This window comes from Solanum tuberosum, unplaced genomic scaffold (genome assembly GCF_000226075.1).
Source record: "Solanum tuberosum cultivar DM 1-3 516 R44 unplaced genomic scaffold, SolTub_3.0 scf00144, whole genome shotgun sequence".
NCBI lineage: Eukaryota > Viridiplantae > Streptophyta > Magnoliopsida > Solanales > Solanaceae > Solanum > Solanum tuberosum.
Genome location: NW_006239074.1, coordinates 1354083 through 1363573, shown reverse-complemented (window position 1 = coordinate 1363573; position 9491 = coordinate 1354083).

Below are 9491 nucleotides of genomic sequence, written 5' to 3'. Positions count from 1 at the left end.
TCATGTAATTAGTCTTCTCTCACTAATATTACCTTATAAACAATATTTTCTTTGTATTTTTCTTGTCATCTAACCAGATGTGCTTTGTATGTGTATTCCACGTCAAATTGTTTAGACGTCATATGAACATGTGAAGAGAATAACCACATTTTATATATTCACATATTTTCACATTTGTTGTGAGTTTTTTTTTCTTCTAAAAAGAAAAGAACCTGGAATATTTTAAAATAATATATTTTGAAGTTAAAAGATTTTGTTAATTTGATAATACATTTGTGACATATGTAATACTTTAATTTAAATACAACTACCTACCCAAATATAAATATATATTTGCATTAATGAAAATATTTATCTCATAAAATTAGCTATTAAATAAATAATAAAAATTAAAATAATACAAACTTCAATTGGCGTTATTACAAGTCATAAGAACTTTTTTTGTCCAAAATACTAAAATATTAGGAAATAGTAAATAAGAAAAGCAAAAGGGCAATGTTTATATTGTAATAACTATTTTGAAGCAAACTTCTAGAGAGTCTAATCACATAAGTAGCATTGATAAATAAAGTCATTCTTTTGTCTTGAACATCAAAAACAAATTGTGAGAATTCTCTAATTTTTGAAAAAAGATATTCAGAAGCATTATCTACATCACAAGAGAAATTGTTAACAAAAACAATGAATTTAGACTACATCATGTTAACTTCGTATATTGGAACATTACAAACTAATGTATATATTAAGCAAAACAATAATTATTATATCATCAACATTATTTTCCTCAAGTACTTGAGGTTATGAAATATACCCTCTTAGGATAGATCGACTTACTTCATTAGAATAGTGGTACCTCATATTCCACTAAACTTCGAACTCACTCAACGACAATAAATCACAGAAAAAATTTTAAAGTGCAAGAAGAAGAAGAGTAGAAGATTAAAAAATATTGTGGTGGAAAATTGAGAGGAGCCCCTCTATTTAAAGTCAACAAAGGGTAATATGAACAAATATTTTTTGTGTCTTATCTGAAAAGTCATGACTTTTCCGAGAAGTCACAACCCTTTGAAACAGTCACAACTTATTGAAAAAGTCACAACTCTTTAGAAAAGTCACAACTTATTGAAAAAGTCGCAACTTTTTGAAAAAGTCACAACTCATCGAAAAATCACAACCCTTTGAAAAAGTCACAACTCATCGAAAAAGGACAACCCTTTGAAAAAAAGTCATAACTCATCGGAAAAGTCACAACCTAAGTTAGGGATATTATAGTAATTTAACATTTTAAGTTAGGAGTTCATGCTTTTAAGGTAACTAATTTTTAGGAGTGTGCGTTGCACGTTTATCCCTTGTAATTACTAAAAAATTTCTATATAATTAAAAAAAAATTCATAATAGAAAATATGTGTGTATTTCACACTACTTAGTATAAATATTTGTATATGATTTAAATACAATTACATGTATAAATAGTTATTCATAAAATTAAGTAATCAAAAGAGAAGGAGTTTAACACCAAATTAAAGCTTAACATCAAATGGACAATATGACAATCATATCAAATAGTTTTAAGAAATTGTATCATTTTGATACGTAGATTTCACATTAGTTATTAGTTGTTCGATGTCATATAATGTTTGAAGAGAATATATAAAAAAATTATCAATATCCATTACATTATTATAGCATCACAATAAATTATACAACTTTAGATATACATTATGTTCATCCCACAAATATTCGAAAATAAGATGGAATAGAGTAAACTAAAAACAATAAAATAGCTAATGAATTCTAAAACTTTTAAATAACAAAATTAAAGAGAGCAACAATTCCAGTTTAAAAGAATGGAGGAACTTCCTCAATAACTAAAGAAAGCATAATTAGATTTACCTCTTTTTCGTTGCGTATGTGATGAGCAATAACATCCGTCAGCAATCATCCAGCAACAATTATACATTAGAATAACTAAGTGTATGCATTAACATAAAGTGACTGTGATGAGCAATATAATTACATTCACCAATGATCATCCATCAGCAATTATACATCGGAATAACAAAGTGTATGCATTAATATAAAGTGATTTTGAAAACAACTTTTTGGTATGTATAATTATAAGTCATGAATTATAAAAGTCATTTAAAAATTGATGATATGCTTAGCATCTATGAGAATTAGATTGGTTAAAGTTGGGATATGTAAAGTTTCTGACTAAAATCTAAATGTGTGTGCTATATTAAGATGTCTAGTAATTCAGAAGACATTTTGATGTTTAATGTTTAAGGACTTTTTAGTTTTTAAAGGATATAATTTACTGCCTTTTGTTGTTACGGAACACTTCATCTACCAGCAAACTCCATTTTAGAATTCCGTGAATTAATTATATCTAGAAATATAATGGATTAACACCATATAATTATTATTTAATATTTTATTAGTGAAGGGGTAAAATCGTAATCGAACTTCGAAGTTAAGATCCTCCCATGTACATAGTTTGATTTACCTATAATTCCCCTGTACATAGTCTGATTTACCAAGCCACCAGAATCATCAGTTCCTAATTTTGAGTTGGTCCCCATGGGGGTAACAATAGTCTTTGAATCAATCATGTGGAATTTTATCAGCATTTCTTTTATATATTTTTCTTGATAGATTGAAATCCCCTTGGGAGTTTGCTTGATCTGTAGACCCAAGGAAAAAGTCAGCTCTCCCATCATGCTCATTTTGAATTCATCACCCATCAGAGCAGTAAATTCTTCACACAGGACTTCGGATGTGGCTCCAAAAATGATGTCATCCACATACACATGAACGATAAGCAACTCTCTCCCTCTAGACTTTAGAAACAAAGTATTGTCAACCTTGCCCCTCTTGAAATCATTCTTTAGCAAAAAGCTGGACAACCTTTCATACCAGGCCTTAGGAGCCTGTTTCAGTCCATTGAGAGCCTTGTCCAACTTGAACACATGATTTGGAAGATCAATGACTTCGAACCCAGGTGGTTGTTTCACATACACTTCCTTATTCAGATCACCATTTAGGAAAGCACTTTTGACGTCCATATGAAACAACTTGAATTCCATATAGGCTGCAAAGGCAATGAGAATTCTGATGGCCTCCATTCTGGTAACTAGAGCAAATGTTTTATCATAGTCAATGCCTTCTACTTGATTATATCCTTGAACCACCAACCTTGATTTGTTCCTTGTGACAGTTCCATTTTCATCAAGCTTGTTTCTAAACACCCACCTAGTCCCAATAATAGTTCTGTCAGCAGGTCTAGGTACCAGGTGCCATACTCTGCTCCGCTCAAACTATATAATGGAGTTCCTCTTGTATAGAATTTACCCAGTCAGCATCTGTCAAAGCCTCTTTGATGTTCTTTGGCTCAATTCTAGATATGAAGGCTGAAAATGCGACCAAATTTCTCACCTTGGATTTGGTTTGCATCCCAGAGTTCAAGGGAGAAACAAGGTTGTCAAGATGATGAGCTGACTGGTGTTTCCACCTAGACTCAGCATTAAATGGTTGAGGCTGATCTGTTACTTCTTCTTCTTCGTTTGAGTCTGCATTCGCAGAGGTACCAGGTCCCTCTCCAGGCTCATCATCTTCTTTTACTCCTTCTAATGACTTCTGGTCGGCATCTCCTGAATCTTGAGCATTTTCAATCAGAGATTTATTCACTTCGTCTCTCTGAGTTTGAAGGAGCTCTTCCAGTTCGTTCTCATCTCTGTGATTTAAATCTGACAATGCACAAGCTTCATCAAATATCATATGAATGCTTTCCTCAATACACAAGGATTTTTTGTTGTAAACTCTATATGCTTTGCTGGAGGATGAGTATCCTACAAACACTCCTTCATCGCTTCTAGGATCAAATTTTCCTAGATCATCCTTGCCATTGTTGAGTACAAAACACTTACAACCAAAAGCCCTCAAATAGTTCAGTTTGGGCTTTTTGTTATGCAACATCTCATAGGGTGTCTTGTTCAGTAAGGACCTGATCAGGCAACAGTTGGTTACATAACATGCAGTGTTGATTGCTTCAGCCCAGAAGGATTTTGGAAGATTTGAGACAATAAGCAAAGTTTTGGCTATGTCAACCATTGTTCTGTTCTTCCTTTCCACAACACCATTTTGCTGAGGTGTTCTGGGAGCAAAGAAGTCATGATGAATCCCATTTTTAGCACAAAAATTGTTAATCTTTGCATTTTCAAATTAAGTTTCATGATCGAACCTGATCCTCGCAATCTTGTAGTTTAACTTTGCTTGAATCATTTTAATGAAAGTAATTAGTACATCATATGTTTCCTCCTTGAACCTTAGGAACATCACCCAAGTGAACCTTGAATAGTCATCGATCACTACCAAAATGTACTTCTTTCCACCCCTACTCTGAATCCTCATAGGCACGCATAGATCCATGTGAATAAGTTCAAGAGAGCGAGAAGAACTCACCTGCTTCTTTGACTTGAAAGTAGATCTGATTTGGTTGCCTTTGACACATGCATCACACACCTTGTTGTCACTAAATTTTAACTTTGGTAATCCATGGACCACGTCCCTGTAAGAAAGTTGTTCAGAAGAGAGGAGCTCATATGTCCGAGCCTTCTGTGCCATATATTAGCATTTTCACTTTGAGCACTGAGACAAGTAAGATCATCTCCCTGAGCAGTATCCATGTCACAACCCGATTTTTCAAGTCATGATGGCACCTACTATAACCCACCAGTAGGTAAGCCAACCCGTAACCCGGAACAACAAGTAATGGGTCTGAGGGTAGAAACTAAACAAGAGTAGGGAAATAACAATATAAACAGGCGGAAGCAAACCAAAAACATATATACAAATAAAGATCCCTCCCAGAACCTGGAAGTCACTAGTACAGAGCTACTAACAAAATGAGTACAAGTCCCAAAAGTGGACAACAGAGACTGGACTGTCTCGAAAGGTAAAAGACAAGTCTATATATACAGATGGAGACTGAAATAGTACAAAACGTGGTGTGCTCACTCCCGTCTCCGGAACAATCTGCTCCAAGCTCGATCAACGCTGGCTACTAGTGCCCGGACCTGCATCACGAAATAGATGCAGAGCGTAGCATGAGTACCAAAACAACCGGTACCCAGTAGGCATCATAGGCCGACTGAACTTGAAAAGTAAAGGCAATATGAAAAGAAGGAATAACACAAACCGAAGTCAAGAACTAAAATCTAACTAACAAGGGAATGCACACGAGTGTACAAAGAACTGAAAATCTAAGTAGCAATGGAATGCACACGAGTGTATAAAGAACTAACTAAAGTAATCTATAAGCTAACTACACCTAACTGGGCCCCCATAAGCCCAGAAGGTACACTCGTGCGCAAGTTAAATAAAAACCCGAACGGACCCCCATAAGCCCGACGAGTACACAGAATAACTATAACTAAAGGACCATAAGCCCGACGAGTACACATAATAACTATAACTAAAGAGAATTGCATAAAAGAACCCATGAACGAAGAACATCGAACCAGAACCTCAACCCTAATTAGTAGAATCTGACAGTACGGAGGCCGGACCTCGAACCGGATGCTCTATAAGGTGCCAATGTAGCTGCTAGAAGAGTCCTAATCGATCCACACTCATAAATATCCGTGGAACGCCGTCCATACTTACCCAATCAATGTAATTCCTTGGAACCAAATCGAAAATCAAATTCAAATCGCGAAGTAGAACTAGTGTTGCTGATGTAACTCGTGAAGCCGTAACATCGGGGAAAATAAGGATAACTATAGTCGGAGAAAGAGTATCGCCTAACTAAGGCCCAAACTATCAGACTCAAGTCTGCTACACCAGTCTACAGGGATTTAAGCCGGCCGAGCGACGTCGGGGCAAAACTAAGGCCTATCGGATGCGAATCATGTATTTCTAAGGCAAGCCCTAGTCAAACCTAAACTAAGGCCCAACATGCTTTAAATAAACAGTAATTAATCATGAAAGCACTCCACATAGCGAGGAGGGTCCATTAATAACACAAAGCATGCTCACAGTTACCCGATAATTCCCGAAATAGGCCGAAAATATGATTTTCTTAACACCTATGCATGATTCAATAACTACCCAACCCAAATCCCAACTAATCAACATGCATTCACATTTTCGAGCTCAATCTAAGAGAGGCAAACCGTAGCCTACCTGTAGGCCGATCACACGCGCTCCAAAATCACTCCTTCGGAGCTTTCCCTTTCCGAACGGTCTCGAAACGCTGCCCCGCAATCAAAATAGAGTCACAACGTTATTACTGTCGTTTAGACACCAAAATCACAACAAACGGAGATGGGTCCATTTGGAGTCAAACGGGAATCGTGGGACTCGCACCGAACTGTCCAAATTTGACTCCGTCAAGACACCCTAAGCATCACCCCAAACTTGTGTTCCAAAATGAAACACAATTCGGGGCTCAAAACGCAGCAAAACCAACAAGCAAGAAAATCCCATTTTAATCAACTAAAAAAAAAGGAAACAGCAGCAGGTATTTTACGAAAATTACCTCAAACGGGGACTCCAAATCACTATCCGAGCTCACCAACACGTTTTCCTCGAAAAATCTCACAACTTTGCCTTTTGAATCGCCCAAATCGGTTGAGAGATGAGAGAGTTATGAGGGTTTGAAATTTGGGGAATATTGTTGGTTTTTCTGCAATAAATAGCAGATTTTCTGCAATTTTTCCCAAAATTAAAACTCCGACGGGGTGCTCCGAACTCGTTCGAAACCCCGTGCACGCAAATGAGATATGCAATCATACCAAATTCGATATTCCAGACTCAACGGCGCAGTCAAAATTTCCATCAAAGGTCATCTCGATAAAAAGTGGGTCCCACTTCCAAAAGTCATTTTAAGTCAAAAAACCACAAAAAGTGCTCGGAAGGATATCGAAAACCTCCAGACACAAAAGAAGGGTCAATCTAGACCAAACTCGACATTCCGAAGCTAAACCACTCTGACGGAATTCTCATCCGAGCGCGTTTACTCAGAATGTTGACTAAAGTCAAACTTAAGCCAAATTTCAAAGGCTAAAACGCCTAATCGCACCGACTCACATTGAAAACCTCGAGAGTCATGTCGACCATGCTACTAGCCTAAAATAACCCTTCTGGAGCTGATGGAATCGTCAAAATTGGATTCCGATGTCATCTTCTTGAACTTTTGATCGAAAATGATCGTTCAAGGTTCATAAGCTCCAAAACACAAAAACTCGCACCAAGACCAAACGAACGACCAAGTGACCGAACTGTCAGTCCCAGCAAGTCATAAATGACTTGGGGTCGCTATAGGAACGCTCTAAACGACACACAGAAGGCAAGACACAGAAATAACCAAGAGGGTCATTACAATCCAGGTCAGCAATGTACATGTTCTTTTGCCTCCTTGCTATTAGAATTACTTCCCTTGTTACCAGATTAGTAACAATGCACTTTTCTGATAGAAACTTTACTTTATTTCCATTGTCACATATTTGGGAAACACTGAGAAGACTATATTTCAGTCCACTTACATAGAACACATTTTCAATAGAGTGCTCCAGCGACTTTCCAACTCTTCAAACCCCAAGAATATATCCTTTCTTTCCATTTCCAAATGAGACACCTCCTTCTTGAAGTGTCTTGAGTGACAGAAAGTTATCAGTCCTCCCAGTCATATTCTTAGAACATCCACCGTCCCTGAACCAACAATGACTGCCACTTTCTCCACTCACCTGCAAAAAGGATCACTTGTTAGACTTGGGAACCCACTTGAGTTTGAGTCCCCAGTAATCAGATAGAGGTGTGATAAGTGAACTTTTTTGTCCAATGAGGTAAAACAATCTTTCTCATTTTAGACACTCTTGAAGTGGGAGCAGGTCCTTTGTTTTGTATACTTTTCTGTGTAGAGTAAGTAACGAAAATTTCTTGGGACCTTTTAAAAGCTGGACAATCCTTCTTCAAATGGCCATTGCGACCACAGTGAAGACACATCAGATTGTCAGAGACAAATACATATTTGCTATGAGGATTATAAGGAGGATAGATGCTTGAACTACCTATCCCTTTCCCACTGTGGTGACTTTGGCTCGTGATATTGTAGAGAAGTTTAGAGGAGCTTGCCCATCTCATAGATTTTCAAGCTCTTCCTTGAGTCGGACCAAGTCCTTGTCCAGATGACTGTTTCTCTCCAATGCTAGTGCAAGTTTAGTCTCAACATTGCTCAGGCTAGTCTCCAACTCTAGTTGCAAACTACTAGCTTCCCCTTTTCCTTTGCCATGTTTTTCATTCACCTTTTTCATTGTTTCTTTGAGTTCTAGATTCTCAGTTTCCAGAACTACCAGTTGTTCCTCCACAACTGACATATGTTCAACTAACCCAACCTTTTCTTCAAGAAATATATCTAGGCTATTATTCATGAAATCCTTTCAGTTGTTAACGATCAATAATAGAGTCAATCGATACATCAACTAGATTTCTCAATTTCTTAACAGAATAAGTGTGTAGATCTTGTTTAATGTCAGAAAGTGTTACCTCTTCCTCAACATCTTCGTCATCAGAGTTTGCCATGACAGTAAACATGGTGTTGAACACATTTTCGTCATCCTTGACAGCTAGCATTGATACGTCTTCAGGGTGCTTTGACTGATCTGGCTCACTAGAGGAATCTCCCCAGATGACAAGGGCCTTCTTGACAACATAATCAGCAGCCGCTCTCCTTTCCTTTTTGTCAGGGATCAGGTCCCTTCTTCTATCCTTATCTACTCTAGGTCTTGCATTTTCAGCCTTAGTCATAGGACAATCTCTGATAAAGTGACCAGGCTTGCCACATTTGTGACACAGATCGTTAACAATTGCAGTCTTGCCTGAGATTCCACCCTTTCAAAAATCCCCATGCTTTCTCATAATTTTTTGGAATCTCCTAGTGATGTAGGCCATATCTTCTTCATCAGATGTGCTTCCTGATGTCACCTTGAGGGATATAGATTTATCCTTCTTTACTTCTTTCTTTGATGCCTCTTGATTTACATTCATTTCATGAGTTTGAAGACTTCCAATAAGAGCATCCATAGTAAGCACTTTCAGGTCCTTGGCCTCAGTATTAGCATCAACCTTGCTTGCCCAGGATTTTGGAAGAACTCGGAGAATCTTCCTGACCTGTTTGCTTGTACGAACCGGTTCACCCAAAGTTTGTAACTCATTCATGATAACGGCAAATCTAGTACTCATTTCATGAATGGTTTCTGCTTCTTTCATTGTAAAGTTTTCATATTGTGTAGTTAGCAAGTTTACCTTTGATTCCTTGACTTGATTTGTTCCTTCATGAGCTATTCGGAGACAGTCCCAGATTTCCTTCGCTGACCCACAGATAGAGATACAGTTATACTCTTCAGCACCAATCCCACACACCAGCAACTTCTTGGCCTTGTAGCTTTTCTCTATCTTCTTTCTATCAGCTTCATCGTATTGTTGACGTGTCT